The sequence below is a fragment of the Pinus tabuliformis genome, chromosome 9 (assembly GCF_031772625.1).
Source record: "Pinus tabuliformis cultivar Carrire ecotype Pingquan chromosome 9, CPIR1, whole genome shotgun sequence".
Lineage (NCBI taxonomy): Eukaryota > Viridiplantae > Streptophyta > Pinopsida > Pinales > Pinaceae > Pinus > Pinus tabuliformis.
The window spans coordinates 1,862,705,546-1,862,726,525 of record NC_142307.1 but is presented as its reverse complement, the minus strand read 5'-3'; the positions used below and the strand labels follow the sequence as shown (position 1 = coordinate 1,862,726,525).

General features: G+C 32.8%; 1 pseudogene; it reads left to right on the top strand.

Annotated features, from left to right (window-relative positions):
- The first annotated feature begins 7,185 nt into the window (after positions 1–7,185).
- LOC149156320 (pinosylvin synthase pseudogene) lies at positions 7,186–17,436 on the top strand (annotated as a pseudogene).
- Positions 17,437–20,980: the final 3,544 nt, after the last annotated feature.

The following is a 20,980-nucleotide window of genomic DNA, read 5'->3' as shown; positions in this document are numbered from 1 at the left end:
GAGAAGATATCTAAGGCATTAAAAGAGGCATAAAATTGTGACCAATTACAACCCATAAAATAGGGAAATTTATTTGGAAAGGTTGTCAAATTTATGTAGTGTAAGTGGGTTACACTAACTATAGGAATAAAACAACTGCTCTGGAGAATATCCTGATCATTAATGAATTTTTTGATGTATTCCTAGAGGAGATTTTAGGGCTTCCTAAAAAAACAGATCTTTATTTTATGATAGAATTGGTCTGAGGAGAAACACCATTTTATAAATCTCCTTATCACATGAGTATTCAGGAACTAACAGAATTAAAAATATAGTTACAAGAGTTGCTTGAAAAGGGGTACATATGCCCAAGCATGTCATTGTGGGGAGCCCCTGTATTGTTTATCAAGATGAAGGATGGAACCTTACGATTATGCATTTACTATAGGAAACTAAATAAATTAACTATTTAAAATAATTACCCATTTCCAATAATTGAAGATTTATCTTACTAAGTCGAAGGTGCTTTCGTATTCTCAAAAAATTATTTATGATCAAGATATCACCAAATAAGGATTAAAGAGGAGGATATATACAAAACAACATTAATAACTCGTTATGCTCACTATTAATTTTTTGTGTTTCCATTTGGGCTCACCAATTCCCCAACAATATTTATGAGCGTGATGAACATTATATTCCACCCCTATTTGGACAAGTTCATTCTAATTTTTATTGATGATATTCTGATTTATTTGAAAAATTTGAAAGAACACTAAGAACATCTTTGGATAGTGCTGCAAACCTGAAGAGAAAATCAACTTTATGCCAAATTCAATAAATGTGATTTTTATCAAGATCAAATTCAACATCTGGGACATATTATTTCTTTTGAAAGTCTAGTTGTGGATCCTAGGAAAAATTAAACACTCATGGAATGGGTTGTTTCCAAAAATGTGGTTGACATTTGGTCTTTTATGGGTCTAGTTGGGTATTACCGCTGATTTATGAAAGGATTTTCTAGAATTGCATATCCTATAACTTCCTTAAAGCAAAAAGGAAGAGCATTAGAATGGATATTAGAATTCCAACATAGTTTTGAAAGGTTGAAGAAATTATTAAAAACCACCGCTGTGCTACAAATTGTAGACTTGGAGAAAGTTTTTACTATTTGTACAAATGCCTGCCAAGAAGGTGTGGGAGTTGTCCTGATGTGGGAGGGCAAGGTAATCCCTTATGAATCCCACAAGTTGAAGGAGAATGAGAAAATATGTTATGCTTATGATCTAGAGTTGACTATTGTAGTACATGCTCTAAAGGTTTGGCGACATTATCTGCTAGGGAAAATATTTTTGTTAATGACATATCATAGTAGTTTGATGGGATTCTTTATGAAACCTAACTTAAATGCATGTCAATCTAGGTGGACTGCCTTCCTTGGCGAATTTAATTTTTACATTAAAAATACCTTAAATGAAAGGAAAATTGTGCGGCTGATGCGTTAAGTAGGAAGTTACACTATGTGTATGAAGCTTCTTGTAGTAAGATGGAATTTGACTTTTATGAACAAATTAAAAGGGCTGAATTAAAGGACCCTCAATATGAGTTTCTATGGTAGAAAAGAAAGAAAAAAAAAATACCATAACAACATACGAATTTGGTATAAAGAGGAGAAATTTATTAACCTTCAAAGGTAGAGTATATGTGGCTTACTAGGGGTCAATGAAGTAGTTTATACTGGATCAATTCAATCAAAGCCCTTATTTTTCCCACTCCATATATACGAAACTATTTTCTACAGTTAATAAGGGATATTTTTGGCCTGGCATGAGGAAAGATATTGTTGAGTTTTTGGCCAAGTGTTTAGAATGTTAGTAGGTCAAATTTGAGCACCAGCATCCTGCCAGATTGCTTCATCCCCTGCCAATACCCGAATGGAAGTGGGATACTATTACACTATATTTTATAACTAGGTTACCCATATCAAAGAAACAAAATCAATATATCATGGTAGTAGTGGAGAAATTGAGCAAGGTAGGCCATTTCATACCTGTTAAATCTACATACCAAACTGCCCAAATTGCAGATATATTTATGAAGAAAGTATTTAGATTACATGGGATACCAAGAGTGATAATTTCTGATAGAGATGTGAAGTTTACATATGCATTTTGGAAAGCTCTCTTTACTAGGTCAGGTAAGAAAATTTAGTTCAGTATTGCATACAATCCAAAAAAAGATGGGAAAATTGAATGAGTGAATCAAGTACTTGAAGATATGTTACGAATGAATGTGATGCAACAACCAAGGAAATGGGAGGAGTAACTTAATCTAGTAGAGTTTGCATATGATAATAATTACCATGAATCATTGAAAATGATTCCTTTTGAAGTAATATATGGGAAAAAATGTAGAATAAATACTAACTGGAGTAGTCCAGAAGACAAGCTAATGTTAGGACCTAAAATGTTGCTAGAAATGGAGCATATAATAAAATAAGTGCAACAAAACTTAAAGGCTCTGCAAGATAGACATAAAACCTATGTAGATAAATAAATTAACTACCAAGAATTCCATGTAGGTGATCATGTCTATGTAAAGGTTAAACGAAAGAGGAGTACTCTAAGATGGGGGAGTTGTGCGAAATTAACACCCCAATATTGTGGACCTAACCAGATATTGGAAAGGATCAGACTTGTGGTGTATCAACTCGCCTTACGAAGTCACATACGAATTCATAATGTGTTTCAGGTTTCCCTATTAAAGAGATATGTGTATGATCCGAGACATATTATAAGTTGGAAAAATGTATAGGTAATTTCATGTTAAGTTGTAAAGTATATGTATTGATTTGATGATTCAGTAGACTAAAGGAGCACTATGTTGTGGAACAAGTCGAACCAACCGAAGAGTTTTTGGCAGAACCTCTGCGTATTCTTGACCAAAGAGAAACAACATTTCAGAGGAAAGGTATCACCCAAGTTAAAGTGCAGTGGAGGCACTTTAGATCAGAGGAGGCTACTTCAGAAGATGAAATGTTTATGCAACAAACATATCCTAATATGTTCTGAGAAAAAGCATGAACATCAAGGATGGTGTTCTATGCAAGGGAGGGAGATGTAACACTCTCGTTTACTGTGAATATTTTCCATTTATTGTTTCTTACTTTACTATATAAGACTTAAATAAGGGATTAGTTTAAAATCGTAAATGGAACTTGATATTTAAGTAATTATTTATTATTAAATGAATTAAAGGTTTTGGTGAATCTTAGAAACTCATGAAAAGGTCAAAAATGAATTCTTGAACTTCCAAACGGTTACGAACAGTTACAATTCTCTTTGTACCTAGAGGTTAAAAGAATATGAGTGGGAAAAATTAGGGGTTCGCTAGCAAGATCTGAAACATCTAAACAGAGAGGAGGAATGAAAATTTATCAGCTCATCTAAAGCTATGAAGGACGCTGCCATGGAGTATTTCTTGAGTTGGATTAGAGCCAGTGGAAATCTCCCAAAATAACTTAAGTCTATAAAATTCTTGGTTGGAGAGGGTCCCAAAGCTTGAGAATTGAACAGAGAGTCAAAGTTTATCCGATCGTTCTAGAGCCAAGTAGCTCGGGGGGACAATTAGACACGATTTTCGATCTCGTTGGAAGGAGGGTGTGACCTTTCTCGGTTGATTTTCTGGGACAAGCCTAATCTAGCTCAGATAAGTGTGACTATTGCTTCCAAAATTTATGTTTTTCCTTGGTTTTGTTTCCTTACAACGAATTCTGTCTTGAAAGAATTAATTTTCTGATTTGATAGGAAAATTTATTATCGATTCTTTTTAGTAGAAATATGCTTTATGCATGACTGAACATGAAAAGTAGAAAATGGTTAGTCCCAAACCTATTTAAGGTTTTCATTTTGCTGTAGAAATTTTAATGAGAGGTAATTGTTTAGTTGCAAAAAATAAAAGGGAAGGAATTTTATTAGTTAGTGAATCCAAATTGTACAGTGCAACAAACCCTATGGAAATGGGTAGTATAAACCAGCTCTACGAAGTGAGCCACGGGTTATGGTTGAACTCCGAGTTTTATCCGAGAGTGGTCCAGAACTAGGCTACAATGAGGTAAGGACCCTATGGGCGGAGATAGGCTTGAGGAAATTCCGAACCCATTATCGTCAGGTACTTATAGAACATGCATACAAAAAATATAATAACAGTTCAAGCTCGAAGGTTCAACATTAAATATAATACATACAAACTCTAATTGAAACAACAATACATATGTTGTATGAGTAATATGTGAAATAAAAATTTTGTACATACCCTCGTTATTCAATTTAAGTAAAAGGAACAGAGAATAGTTAAACCAGAAAAAAAAATAGTATTGGTTGAACCTAACCTTCCTTTGAAAACAAACATATTAAAGGTAATTATATCATGAGAATGAGTATGCACATTTATACTACGAGGAAAAATGATATCGTAGAGTCTGCTTATTAACTACCTTTAGTCAAGTTAGAATATAGTAAGACATAGTGCGAATTCCAGCTAAAATTTAAGTGAGAAAATTGTTGAGAACACAAGATTCATTTCACAAAGTAGGTTGAGCGGCATCAAAATTTAATTTACATCCAAAAGTTGGAAATTTTTTTCTTAAGAAAAAAATTACAATAGCAAAATTTCCAATATAACAGGTAATAATAACATAACGAATACCCTAGTCACGGGTTGTAATTGCTGGGCAACTAGAAAATTTCCTATGCTAAAGGCCATAATACATTAAACCTTTTAGGGTTCTCAAAGACAACTAGAAAATGTAGAAACCCTAATTTTAACCATGAGGGAAACCCTGAACAAGGGTTAGTGGAAAAGTTTCAGCAGGAACCCCAAGAAAAGGGGAAACAAAAAACCAACCTAGAAGAGGCAAAAATTGGGGTAAGTGCACGTCACGACAACCGAAAACTTACAACTATAATTTTATTAAAAACAAAGTTGAGCATGAAGTACACCCACAAGCAACCAAGAGGGTACAAATGGGTTATTTTCATGGTCGGATAAATCCTGAAAATTAGTAGATAAACCAAAACTGCGCTTAGGAAGGCCAGAGATTCCTTACCTTGGAAGAGGGAAGAACTGGGCCTCTGCTTATTGCAAGCCTGAGATAGAAAAGGGAATACTATTAGTGAACAAAAAATGTGAGATATTAATAGAGATAATGTAGGGGGAAGTCTATGAATGATCCGGTAACTGATTAGATTCCATTCCATGGCCTTCAATAAATCATGACCAACCTTGACATACGTGTGAAAAACAAGATATCTAGTTATAATATTGAACGAAGCAAATGTGTACACTTGTAGCGGCTTTAAGGGTAATTGAATGAGGGGTTGTGGAGTTTATGTACAAACTTCACAGAGGAAGAAAAAATAGAGGCTAGAATCAAGTTGTGGACCGAAAAAACCCCTAATAGCTGAGTGACGAAATGATCGAACAAGCCGAGAGGGTGCAAGGCAAGTAGTTACCCAAGAAGTTGAACCATATATCTCCACAGTTGGATGAGGCGCTGAAAAATCCATGGTCTTTTGTAACCCAGGTGTCATCCAGAGTGGAGGTATCGAGTCACATCGAATGAATGTTGCAAACCATCGAGAAGCTCTGTAACATATGACCTAGCGTGTGGGGAGAACCCATATCTTAACCTTAGGATCAGAGAAATATTAACCATACAAACATCTACCACTAAATATTAAAAATGTTTTCGTATCTTAATAATATGAATGGAAGGAAGCGATGGTAGATTTTAATAAACTCTAAACTATTAAATGCCTTTGGCTGCATAAACTAAACTATAAAATATCACTACTATGCTACCATGCAATTGTTGTGTATAATTTTTTTTATTTATGGTGTATGTGAGAACATGTTACATGACCTCTTGAGACCGAGTCAATGGATAATCTCTCCTAAAGTATGAATATTCAAAAGCAATTCATCTTATTTTTCTAAAATGTTTCATGGATTTTAATTTTTAGACATTTACATTAATCTTAAAAATTAAATAACATTAATCATATCTTATTTATTTAACAAAAAAGTTATATATTATAATTTAAATATATTTAATGGTTAAGAAAGTGTGTTTCTCTTATTTTAATATATATAATTATAATTTCAAATTAATAGATCCATCTACCATATAACATTTATGTAAATTAATATTTTTTTATTAAATTCTTCGATTCTATTATTATAATAAAATATATAATTTTATCCATTTTGAAAATATGTATCAATAATAAATGGTTACAAAATATAAATACCATAACATATAATATTTAAAATACTTTTATTTAATTTATCTATTTAAAAATAAAACGTATGAATAGAAAATGGTTTTGAAATATAAAAAACCATAAAACATGATATTTAGAATATTTTTATAAACCTTAGAAAATATATGTAATAAAAATACCCAATTTTTATTAATATTTTGACTATATAAAACATATTTATAATAAAAATATTATTTTATAATATTAATAAATACGCTTTATGATAAACATATTCATTTTACTTATCAATAAATTAAAATATAAATATTGCTCAATAATATTATAATTTTTTATAAAATTTAAGATTAGTTTATTATTCAAAATAAATATATTTCATGGTGGATATTTCCACTTTCAATGAGTAGTTTGACATATTTGTTTTTTAACATTGTCACTCAACTAATCAATAATTGAATCTCAATGTAATTTTTCACATATAAACATCATTCAAACTATTTTAACATCAACAATGTCTAAAAGTAGATACAATCATCCCAATACTCAAGAGACCAATGCCCAAAATGAACTTCATGGATAAACAAACTAAATACAGAAAAGAAAAGAATATGATTGCTGTTGACCCAAGATATTCAAACAAAGCATTGTTGTTATGATAATCCATCATATTAGACTATGATATTAATAAACCATGGTATTAGACTATAGAAGCCATGGTATTGGACTAATTGGTCGATTGTATTGTATTATATTGATGAATTATATAATAATCATATTTATTTCATAGCAAAGTGTATAAAATAGCTATAGATTTAGAGATTCTTATAGCTATTTGACCAACAAAGTAAAGTAAATAATGAGATTTGTTGTCTAGTGTGTGGTACTATGCTTAACCTCCTCGTAGCATAGCATAGGCATAGCAAAGATGGGTGTGGAAGCTTTCGCTCATAGCATAGTAGAGATGGGTGTTGATTTTGAAGTTTTTAGGAAGTTGCTGAGGGTAGATGGCTTCACTTCGATCCTTGCTATTGGAATTGCCAATCCACCCAATGCTATGGATCAGAGCACATATCCAGATTACTACTTTCGAATTGCTGGTAACGAGCATAACATAGAGCTCACGGATAAGTTCAAGTGAATATGTAAGTTGTAGTTTCTTCTTCATTCAGGCGCGGAACGCGATTCATGTGAATTTTTTTATTTTATTCTTGTTACAAAAACTAACCTGTTTTCATGTGAAAAAATATTATAATTTTGATGCCAAAGGTGCTAAAATGACTGGAAATAAGACTACAAATAGGAAGCAACCAAATGGACCTTCTAGGAAAAATCTGTAAAAACTTCGAGCACAAAGAAAAACCAAAAAAACAAAGACGTCAAGCAAGCTAGAACAGAATCAACTGCATAAACCTCCTTTACAATGTTGGGGCTATGGGGAGCCCCATTATTATAAAAATTTCCTCACCATGCCAAAAGAGAGCCAACATCCAATATATAGGAAGCCTCTGCTCGTGGGTAGGTGGCAAGGTTAATATCGTGAATCAACGTTGTGTTGGAAGATCGTCAGGTTGAATATCAGCCAACAATGGTGAAATTTGAAGGTAAATTAGTTAATCGTCATGTTTCTATTTTGATAGATTCTGGTGCAAGATTAAGTTATGTTAATCTGAAGTTAGTTGAGATGTTTTATCTAAAGAGTATTAAATTTAGGAACCTATGGCTAGTACAACTGGCCACTAGAGCAAAGCAGATAGTATCTCCCAAGGTGGAGGAATGTCCTATAGAGATAAGAGGACAACAAATCAAGGTGAATCTAAACCTACTGCCTTTAGGATCTTACCATCTGTTGATACAGATGGATTGGCTAGAAAATCATTGGTGCTTAGTAAATTGCAAAGAGAAAACCATCAGTTTCCTCACTAATGAAGGTGTTACACAAGAGATCTAGCGCATTAAAAGAGGCATAAAATTGTGACCAATTACAACTCGTCAAACAGGGAATTGTATTTGGAAAGGTTATCAAATTTGTCTAGTGCAAGTGGGTTATACTAACTCTAGGAATAAAAGAATTGCTCTAGGGAATATCTTGATCATTAATGAACTTGTTGATGTATTCGTGGAGGAGATTCTAGGGATGCCTCAAAAAAGGCATATTGACTTTACGATAGAATTCGTCCCAAGAGAAACACCCATTTTGAATGCTCTTTCTTGCATGAATATTTTGAAACTAACATAACTAAAAATATAGTTACAAGAGTTTCTTGAAAAGGGATACATATGCCTAAGTGTGTCACCCTGCACAACCCCTATATTGTTTGTTAAGATGAAGGATAGAACCTTACAATTATGCATTGAATATAGGAAACTAGATAAATCAACTATTAAAAACAAGTACCCATTGGTAAGAATTGAAGATTTATTTCACCATGTCAACAGTGTCTTCATATTCTCAAAAAATGCTTTACAATTAGGATATCACCAAATAAGGATTAAAGAGGAGGATATATATACAAAAAAAACATTTATAACCCGTTATAGTAATTATGAATTTGTTTTGTTGCCATTTGGGCTCACTAATGCCCCAACAACATTTATGAGCCCGATGAACAATATATTCCACCCTGTTTGGACAAATTCATATTGATTTTTGTTGATAATATTCAAATTTATTCAAAAAAACTGAAAGAACACTAAGAACATCTCTGGATAGTGCTGCAAACCTTAAGAGAAAATCAACTTTACGCTAAATTCAGTAAATGTGATTTTTATCAAGATCAAAAGGGACATATATTAGCACTTAAAAAATGGAAATATAGTTTTGAAAGGTTGAAAAAATTATTAACAACCACCCTTGTGCTACAAATTTCAGACCGAGAGAAAATTTTACTATTTTTACGGATGCCTATCAAGAAGGAGTGGGAGGTGTTCTGATGCATGAGGGAAAGGTAATCACGTATAAATCCTATAACCCGAAGGAGAATGAGCAGTGATATTTTGCTTATGATATGGAGTTGACTTCTATAGTACATGCTCTAAAATTTTGGCGACATTATCTGGTACATAAAATATTTTTGTTAATGACAAATCATAGTAGTTTGACCAACTTATTTAAGAAACCTAACTTAAAATGAATGTCAAGCTAAGTGGACTACTTTCCTTGGTGAATTTGATTTTGAGATTAAACACTTTAAAGGAAAGGAAAATCATGTGGTTGATGCATTAAGTAGGAATGTATACTATGTGTATGCAGTTTCCTACACTCAGGTGGAATTTTACTTTTCTGAAAAAATTAAAATGGTTTCTTTAAAGGACCCTGAATATATTTCTTTTATGGCATCAAAGAAAAAAAATGCTATAAAAACAGCTCACAAAATGATATAAAAGATAGATAAACGCCTTAGAAATAAGCCTCTTCGAGGGGGCAACCTCATTTACATTACACAAATGAAAAATTCTTGGATAATACAAATGACAAGGCCTCCTTTCTATATATAGGAGTCTAAGGGGTCATAATATAATCAGAGCCAACATAAAAATAATAATGTAAGGTCATAATAATAACAATAGTGGGCTTCTATGGGGCACAATAATAACAATATGGGGACTACATGGGCACAACAATATAATAAGGGGGTTGTATTAATAACAACAAGGGGTTACACTAGTAGTATAGAGACCTAACATGCCCCTCTCCTTCAAAATGTGTTGTCCTCAACGCTTGAGTACTTCTTGATGCTTCTGTATAAAATTCTTGTCCTCCCATGTAGAATCTTCAATGGGTAAGTTCTTTCAAAATTTCAATCTCATGCTCAGAGAGAAAGTTATGATGCTTTTTCCAAGGTCATCTATTTAGGATGTAATTCAGGAGTCTGCAAAAACCTAACTTCCTCAGATCACATATCCGAAACTATAGCAAGCCAAGATCTGAAATTTAGACCCGAGGTTCAAACTGATTTCTTGTCAAATGGGTTTTCTTTTTAGCTTTTGAAACATCGTAGAAAAAACAGTATAGTGAAAATTCCACGATGACCTGTTTTAGATGAAATTTTGGAGCTTGCAAAAACCCTAAATTCCTTAGATTGTATCTTCGAAAATATAGGGAGACAAGATCTAAAATTTAGACACGAGGTTCAACACGATTTCTTCTAAAATGGGTTTTTTTTTCACTTCTGAAACGTCACAGAAAAAGAGTTATAGAGAAAATGCCACGATGACGAGTTTGGAGGAGAAAAACCCTAGAATCCAAAGCTCTGATACCAAATGTTATGAAACTAGCTCACAAAATGATAGAAAAGATAGATAAACACCTTATAAATAAGCCTCTTTGAGGGGGCAACCTCCTTTACATTACACAAATGAACAATTCTTGGATGATACAATTGAGAAGACCTCCTTTCTATATATACAAGTCTAAGGGGTCATAATATAATCAGAGCCGCCATAGCAATAATAATGTAAGGGCACAATAATAACAATAGTGAGCTTATATGGGGCACAATAATAACAATAGTGGGCTTCTATGGGGCACAATAATAACAATATGGGGACTACATGGGCACAAAAATATAATAAGGGGGTTGTATTAATAACAATAAGGGGTTACACTAGTAGTATAGGGACCCAACAAAAGAAAAATACCAGAACACCATATGAATTTGGTATAAATAGGAAAAATTTATTAACCTTCTATGGTGGAGTATATGTGCCTAAACAAGGGTCAACTAAGCAGTTTATACTGGATGAATTCCATCGAAGCCCTTATGTTTCCCACCCCATATATCAGAAACTATTTTGTACAGTTAATAAGGGTATTTTTGGCCTCACATGAGGAAATATATTTCTGAGTATTTGGCCAAGTGTTTAGAATGTCAATAGGTTAAATGTGAGCACCAACATCCTACTAGATTGCTTCATCCACTGGCCATACCTGAATGGAAGTGGGATATGATTACATTAGACTTTATAACTAGGTTACCCATATCAGAGAACCAAAATGGCTTTATCATGGTAGTAGTGGATAAATTGAGAAAGGTAGCCCATTTCATACCTGTTAAATCTACATAAAAAACTGCTAAAATTGCAGATATATTTATGAAGGAAGTATTCAGATTACATGGGATCTGGGTTTTGGAAACCTATCTTTACTCGATTGAGTACAAAAATTTAGTTAAGTACTACATACCATCCAAAAATAGATGGGAAAATTGAACAAGTGAATCAAGTGCTTTAAGATATGTTATGAATGTATGTGATGTAGTAGCCAATGAAATGGGAGGATTACCTTCATTTAGTAGAGTTTTCATACAATAATAGTTACCATGAATCATTAAAAATGATTCCTTTTGAAGTAATGTATGGGAAAAGATGTAGAATACCTACTAATTGGAGTAGCCTTGAAGACAAGCTAATGTTAGGACCTGACATGTTGCTCGAAATGGAGCATGTATTAAAGCAAGTGCGACAAAACTTAAATGCTTTTCAAGATTGACATAAAACCCATGCTCATAAACAAAGGACCTATCAATAATTCCATGTAGGTGATTAGGTCTATGCAAAGTTTAAACCAAAGAGGAGTACTCTAAGATGGGGAAGTTGTACGAAATTAGCACCCTGATACTATGGACCTTTCCAGATATTGGAAAGGATCAAACCTGTTATGTATCAACTCGCCTTACCAAGTCACATATGAATTCATAGTGTGTCTCACGTTTCCCTGTTAAAGACATATGTGTATGATCCCAAACATATTATAAGTTGGCAGAATGTATAGGCAACTTCATGTTAAGTTGTAAAGTATACGTATTGATCTCATGATTCAATAGACTAAATGAGTTCTATGTTGTGGAACAGGTTGAACAAGACAAAGAGTTTCTAGTAGAAACTTTGCGTATTCTTGACCAAAGAGAAACAACATTGCGAAGGAAATTTATCACCCAAGTTAAAGTGCAGTGGAAGCACTTTAGCCCAAACGGTGCTACTTGGGAAGATGAAAAATTTATGCAACAAGCATAACCTGATATGTTCTGAGAACAAGCATGAACATCGAGGATGGTGTTCTACACATGGAGGGGGAGAGGTAACACTCCCATTTGTGATGAATATTTTCCCTTTACTGTCTCTTACTTTTACAAAATAAGACTTAAACAAGTAAGGGCTTATTTTAAAGCCTAATTGGAGCTTGATATTTAAGTAATTATTTATTATTAAATGAATGAAAGGTTTTGGTGAATCTCGGAAACTTACGGAAAGGTCCAAAATGAATTCTTGAACTTCCAAATGGTTAATGACAGTTACAATTCTCTCTTTCCCTAGAGGTTAAAATAATCTCAGTGGGAAAAAGAAGGGGTTAACTAGAAAAAAATGAGACATCTAAAGAGAGAGGATGAACGAAAATTTATCATCTAATTTGAAGCTGGGAAGGATGTTGCCATGGAGTATTTCTTCAGCTGTACTAGAGCTAGTGGAAATCTCCCAAACTGACTTAAGTCTATAAAATTATTGGCTCGACGGGGTCCTAAAGCTTGAGAATTGACTAGAGAGTCATTATTTATCTGACCATTCTAGAAGCAAGGAGTTGGGGGTGAAGATTGGGCGTGATTGCTGATATCATTGGAAGGTGGGTGCGAGCTTTCTCGGTTGAGTTTATGGGACAAGCCGAAGATAGTTTAGATAAGTGTGACTATTACTTCCAGAATTTATGTCTGTGTGTGGCTTTGTTTCCTTACAGTGAATTCTGTCTTGAAATAATTAATTTACTGATTTGATAGGGAAATTTATTATCATTTCTTTTTAGTACAAATATGCTTTACGCTTGACTCAACATGAAAAGTAGAAAATGTCTAGTCCAAACCTATTTAAGTTTATCATTTTAATAGAGAAATTGCAATGAGGGGGAACTATTTAGTTAGTGAATCCAAGTCGTAGATCGCAACAAACCCTCTGGAAATGGGTAGCATACACTATTAAGAAGTGGTTCAGGGGTTGCAGTTGAACTCCTAGTTTTATCTTAGAGTGGTCCAGAACTAGGCTATAGTGAAGTAAGGTCGCCATGGGTGGAGACAGGCCCGAGGAAATTTTAGACCCGTTACCGTCGGGTAAGTATAGAACATGCATAAAAAAATATAGTAATAGTTCAAGATCGAAGGTTCAATATTAAAGATAATACGTACAATCTCTAATTTCAACAACAATATATGTCGTGTAAGTATTGTGTGAAACAAAATTTTTGTTCATACCCTCGTTATTCAATTTAAATAAAAATAATAGAGAATAGTTAAACCAGAAAGAAAAATAATATTGGTCAAACCCAACCTTACTTTGAAAACACATTAAAGGTAATTAGATCGTGAAAATCAATACGAACATTTATAATATGAGGAAAAATGTTACAACACGGGCTGGCTGGTAACTATCATTTATCAAATTAGAAATACAGTAAGAGATAATACGAATTCTAGCTAAAATTTAAGTGAGAAAATTTTTTAGAACATGATTTTACTTTCACACAGCATGCAGAGTGAACTTATAATTTAATTTACATCCGAAAGTCAGAACTTATTTTCTTAAAAAAAAATTACAATAGCAAAATTTCTAATATAACAGAAAACAATAGCATAATGAATACCGTGGTCATGGGTTGTAACTATTGGGCAACCAAAAAATTTCCTATGCTAAAGGCCATAATACATTAAACCCTTCTCGGTTTCAAACAAAAACCAGAGACTATTGAAACTATGACTTTAATAACAAGGGAAACCCTCCACAAGCTTTAGTGGAAACATTTAAACAGGAACCAAAAGCAAAGGGTAAATGAAAAACCAACCTAGAAGAGGCAAACATTGGGTAAGAGCACATCACAACAACTGTGAACGTCGAACTACAATTTATTAAAAATGAAGTCGAGCAAGAAGCACACCTGCAAGAAACCAAGATGGTACAAAGGGGTTACTTTCATGGTAGGATAAATCCTAGAAATTAGTAGATAAAACAAAATTGTGCTTAGGAAGGCCAAAGATTCCTTACCTTAGAAGAGGGAAGAACCAAGCCTGTACTCATCGCAAGCCTGAGGTAGAGCAAGTCACCCTGTTAGCCAACACCAAAGGAGAGATATTAATCGAGAGAACGTATGGGGAAGTCTTTGATTGGCCTGGTAACCGAGTAGATTTCATTCCATGGCCTTGAATAAACCGTGACTGACCCTAGCATACCTCTAACAAATAAGATTTATCATTATAATATTGCATGAAACAAATGTGTAAGCTTGTAGCATATCCAAGGGTAATTGAATAAGGGGTGGTGGACTTTACCTGCAAAATTCCCAAAGGAAGAAACCCTAATGCCAGAATCAAGTTTCACACCGACAAAATCCCTAACGTTGAGCGACAAAATTAGGGTGCGAGGCAGGTAGTTACCCAAGAAGTTGAACCATCTATCTCTACCGTTGGATGAGGCAGTGACAGATCCACGGTCTTCCATAACCCACGTGTCATCCATAGTGGAGGTATCAAATCACATTGAAGGAATGTCGCAGGCCATGGAGAAGCATCATAACATATGACCTAGGGTGTGGGGAAAACCCCTATCTTAACCTTAGGATCAGAGAAATATTAACGATACAAACATCTACCACTAAGGATTAACAATGTTTTCATACTTCCCAATTATATCTTAACAGTATGAATGGGAGAAACGACAGTAATAGACTCTATGCTATTAAAAGCCTTCGGCTGCATAAAATAAACTATAAAATATCACTGCTATGTTACCATGTAATTGTTGTGTATAGAATTTTTTTTATGGTGTATGTGAGAACATGTTACACGACCTCTTGAGCCCAACTTGATGGAAAATCTGATTTATAGTCTTTTGAGGTATAAATATTCAAAACCCATTCATTGGTATTTTTCTAAAATGTTTCATTCAAATATTTACATTAATTTTAAAAATTAAATAATAATAATAATATCTTGTTTATTTAACAAATAAGTTATATATTATAATTTTTTAGATTTAATGGTTGCAAAAATGAGTTTTTCTTATTTTTAATATATATAATTATAATTTCATACTTACAATATAACATTTATATAAATTAATTCAAGTAAAATAATGCCACTTAAAATAAATTATTAGTACTCCATAAAGGGGTAGGATTTAGGTCTTGCCAGAATTATTTTTATTTCCAAAAATTAAAGTAATTTATATTCTTTTGAAATCGACCATTTTGATTTACAACAATTCTATTGTCATATAATTTATAAGATAAAGGAATAAGTGAAGTGTCTGAAGTGAAAAGATGAGAAAACATGAGAGAGATCCATTTTAAGTGATATGGTTGTTGTTTGTCTTATAAAACTTAGAAGGAAAATTCTTAGTTTAGTTAAATGGATTTTGCACCTTTTCTTCTTTGTCAAGAAGACTCTTTTTTTTGTTACCTATCCTAAATCATGTATGATACCATCTCCATGTTGTATGCCAATATTTGGCACCATTAAAACTTGATAAATATCAACTACATACACCACAACGTATAAGATAAAAAAATTACGGTCTTCAGCGGTTTGCTATAGTTCCAAATTTTAGGTGAGTTTTTTTGCTTTTAGTTCATGAAATTTCAAAGTTTGAATATATTTACTCAGTTTTCACTCTGAAAAAATAGTCGATAGCTTAGATAAGGATATCTTAAGCAATCTTCAAAATTTGACAAGCGAGAGGAGGGAGGACGTCATAGTGGAAAACTGCCTCAGCCACATGGCTAGCAAACCCGCATTGAAAACCCAAGTATGAACAATTTGTTTCAAAGACTAAGATGGTTTAGGAAATAATTTGTTTCAAAGAGTAAGACTAAGTATATTGGGTTGATTTGTCATAATTACCTTGTAGTGCACCAGAAGGAAGGTTGATGAGGTTAGATTAATGTAAGGAATCACTACAATTATATATTCCATGGTTAGTTGGTTCCCTAAACTCGATATAGATAGTTAGGTACTGGATTTATTGCATCTGCTTCTTCTAGGATTGGCTTTGGTTCTGGAAATCCAACTGGCTCCCAGTAAAGCTACTGTGGGTGCTACTATGATCATAACCAAGATCATAAATTATTGGGTATATGCTCTTGATGCTATGTATGTGACTGTGTTTGATACATCACTCTCTCACTATATTTTCTTCCTTTTCCTCATTGTCGGCTTCACAGTTGCGTCACTCATATATATTGGTGACTTCACAGTTGCGTCACTCGATTTTTACCTCTTGACACTGACTTGATGGATAATCTGAATATTCAAAACCCATTCATCCACAATAAGATATGGTATTGACCCAACATATAGTTGTATGGTTGGTTGGTGTTGACTCAAGATATTCAAACAATGCAAGCATTGTTATGATAAGTCATCATATTAGATTATGATATTAATAAATCAAAGCCATGTTATTAGACTAATTGATCTGTTATATTATATTGTTGCGTTATATAATGATCATATTTATTTCATATCAAAGTGTATAAGGTATTGGACTAGCGAAAGACCTTGCCGAAAACAATCGAGGAGCTCTGGTACTGGTCATCTACAGTGAAATCACCGTCATTACCTTCCATGGACCCTTTGAGACTCACTTGGATAGCCTAGTGGGGCAAGCTCTGTTCGGTGACGATGCGTCTACCCTCATCATGGGAGCTGATCCCACCCCTCAAGTGGAGAAGGCCTATTTTGAAATCGTTTCGACAACCCAGAAAATTGTTCCCGACAAAAACGAAGCCATCGGTGGGAAGGTGAGAGAGGTTGAACTCACCTTCCATCTCAAAGGCGCGGTTCCGGATCTTATCTCTTCCAACATTGAAAACTGTCTAGTGGAGGCGTTCAGTCAGTTCAAAATATCTGACTGAAACAAGTTGTTTTGGGTTGTTCATCGTTTAGGACGTGCCGTCCTTGATCGGGTGGAGGCCAAGCTCAATCTGGATCCCACAAAACTGATACCCTCCAGGAACGTTATGAGCGAGTACAGAAACATGTCCAATGTGTGCGTCCACTTCATATTGGATGAGATGAGGAAGGAATCTCTACAAAATGGATGTTCAAATAGCAGAGAGGGATTGGAAATGGGACTTCTGTTTGGATTTAGGCCTGGCCTTACCATCGAAACAGTCATTCTCAAGAGCGTTACTCTTCAATAATTTAACAACTAAACTTTCAGCTTTAGAATAAATAAATGTGAGCAACTATCCATTTTTACTCTTTACTCCAAGAGAATAAATGTAACCAAGATAGAGTGTTTCTAATAATAGTTTCAAATTCCAAGAGGTGCATGAGTTTCACTGTATCTTTCTTAATAAAAGATTATAGTTTTAAATTCAAATTCTGAGAGATATAGTTTTAAATTCAAATTCGAAAAGGTACATCTTTATAAATATTAGAAATTAGCCAAAAATAAACAAGAATAAACAAAAATAATTGAATATGAAATTAATGACTGTTAGCTTCATATCAAATTGACTACAAAACAATAATGCCACTATGACAACTCCTTCCTTCCTGCCCTATTGAAAAATAGGTTCTTATTCTCTCCTACTGGAGTCCTTTCTTCAAATTAAGAGATGAATGAATGTTTGAAATATTCTGAAACGTACTTTCTCATAGAACATAACATTTTTACATTCCTCCATTTGCTATGGTTCCAAATTTTAGGAAAAATTTTGAGTCAAATAATATTTGAAGTTCCAATGTACCAGCATAACTTTTTACAGTCTTCGGTTTGCTATGGTTTCAAATTTTAAGTGAAATTTTAGATTTTTAGCTAATAAAATTCATAACTAGCCAAGATAAAATATGTGTGAATGTAAGAAATCATTTTGAATGTACCAGCATAACTTTTTACCGTCTTCAGTTTGCTATAGTTCCAAATTTTAAATAAATTTTTTGATTTTTGGTTAATAAAATTCATAACTACCTAAAATAAAAGATGAGCGAATGTAAAAAATTTTGAATTTGCACCAACATAACATTTTACGTCTTTGACTTGCTATAGTTCCAAATTTTATGTAAAATTTTTTATTTTTAATTAAGAAAATTCATAACTACCCCAAATAAATAAAAAAATGAGTTAATGTAAGAAAATATTTTAAATGTACCCGCATAACGTTTTAATAAAATTAAAAGCTTGAATATATTTACTCATTTTAAACTCTGACTAAATTGTCGATAGCTTAGGTCAGGAGATCTTAAGCGATCTCTATCGTGAAACTCCAAATTTGACAAGAGGAGGGAGGATGTGATAGTTGAAAACTGCCACATCTTGACTGTCAAGAACCTCCAATTTTGACAATAGGAGGGGAGGGATTACGTCATAGTTGAAAACTTCCTCATATTGACAAATGCATTCAAAACCACTAGCGAACAACCCAACCCAATCCCTCCCCTCTTGGGAATAATTTGTTTCAAAGACTAAGACTAAGCACATTGGCACTCTTGATTTCCACCTTTTGACACCAAATTGATGGATAATCTAATTTACACTTTCCTCTCCTAGAGTATGAGTATTCAAAACCCATTCATCATCCACACGTTTCTTATTTACAGTCTCCTCGAGTAGAGTATGTATGAATATTCAAAACCCATTCATCCACACATTTCATGGCTTTAAAATTTTATATATTTAGATTATTTTTAAAAATTCATTAATATTAATGGCATCTTATTTATTTAACAAATAAATTATATATTATAATTTAAATGGGCTTAATGGTTAAAAAATGTGTTTTTTAATTTATTTTTAATATATATAATTATAATTTCAAATTAATAGATCAACCTACTCTATAACACATAAAATATATACCATTTCAAAATTACTTTCCCAATATAACTTATGTTACAATTAAATGTTACTTATGTCAGTAGTACCTTTAACTCCCTTTCAAAAAAGATATTTATGAATATAGTTCTTATGAATATCTATCTTATAAATTATGCATCGAAATGATATTTTATGTAAATTAACAAAAAAATCTATAGATAATCCCAACTTTTAGAAGTGATTTCACATGCAACACCTATGTTATAATTAAATGTTACTTATGTCAGTAGTACCTTTAACTCCCTTTCCTAAAAAATCTTTATGAAAATAGTTCTTATGAATATCAATCTTATAAATTATGTATCGAAATGCTATTTTATGTAAATTAACAAAAAGGTCTTGTAACAATTAACATGCAATAATCATACAGATAATCCCAACATTCCGAAGTGATTTCACATGCAACACCTATGTTAATTATATGTCACAGTTTCTATCTTAAGAATTATAAGTCACCGTTTCAAATTCCAAGAAGGTACACTTTCACTATGTCTTTCTTTTTTGATAAAAGGTTACCATTTTAAATTCTAAAAAGTAGAGTATGTCATATTACTAAAACTAGCTAAAAATCAAATTGACTGCTTTAATAATGTTAATGCCACTGTGACTACTCCACTCCTTCCCCCTATATTCAAAGTTATGTTGATATGCTCTCCCTTATGCCTTGCATATATCAAATTAAAATATGAATGAATGTTTGGAATGCATATATGAAAATATGAATGAATGTTAAAAAATATTTTGCATTGTACTTTCTTGTAGCACATCCTATATTCAAAGTTAAGTTCTTATGCTCTCCCTTATGCCTTTCATATATCAAATTAAAATATGAATGAATGTTTCGAATGCATATATGAAAAGATGAATGAATGTTAAAAAATATTTTGGATTGTACTTTCTTGTAGCACATCCTATATTCAAAGTTATGCTTTTATGCTTTCCCTTATGCCTTGCATATATCAAATTAAAATATGAATGAATGTTTGGAATGCATATATGAAAAAATGAATGAATTTTAAAAAATATTTTGGATTGTGCTTTCTTGTAGCACATAAGTTTTTACGTTCTTTCCCCTTAAACAATCAGGTGGAGGCAAAACCCATTCTAGATCCTATTAGTACTCCATAATATTTGAGGTTGCGGAAAAAATCACACACGTAACCACATAACCACTTTGGAAAATGGGAATCTAGCCCTTCGAGTTTCAGAGGGGGGTCTTTCTTTATGATTTAGCTTTGTTTGACTGAAGGTATTAGGTTATCTATTGAGTTAAGGTTTGGGTTTTTTGTGTTATTGGGTTGACACTGGGAAGAAAGGCCATTGGGCAAATGGAGTTAAGAATTCTTATTTTAACCTTAAAGGGTAAACATAAAAATTATTCTTAAGCTAGAGACAAAGTGTACATTTAAACAAATTATGTTCCTTATCTTCTTAGAACAATTCGATTTTAGGATCATATATGAGAATAAAAGGAAAACAAATTGACAAAGAAAGATGCACTTCACCAATAAAAATGACACAAGAATCCTATAATGATTGCATTGTATTACTAAAAATCTGATCAATGGTGGCTTTGTGAGCTGCTTTATAATACAAGTCTTTTTCTTCAAACAAGTCCCAACACCTATTACTTCAATTAATGAAGTATTGATACAAATTCTCCACAAAATATCTTGATAAAAATTTATCGATATTTATTACAAATATCTAAAAATTGTGTTACAAAAATATGACTAAAATATAGGACATTCGAAACTAATGAATCTTCTTGGAACTATCTTTGAGGATTGTTGGTGATAAGGAACAACAATTCAAATTTTATAGCAAGTCTTATTCGATGAGGTGACATCCTAGTCACTAACTAC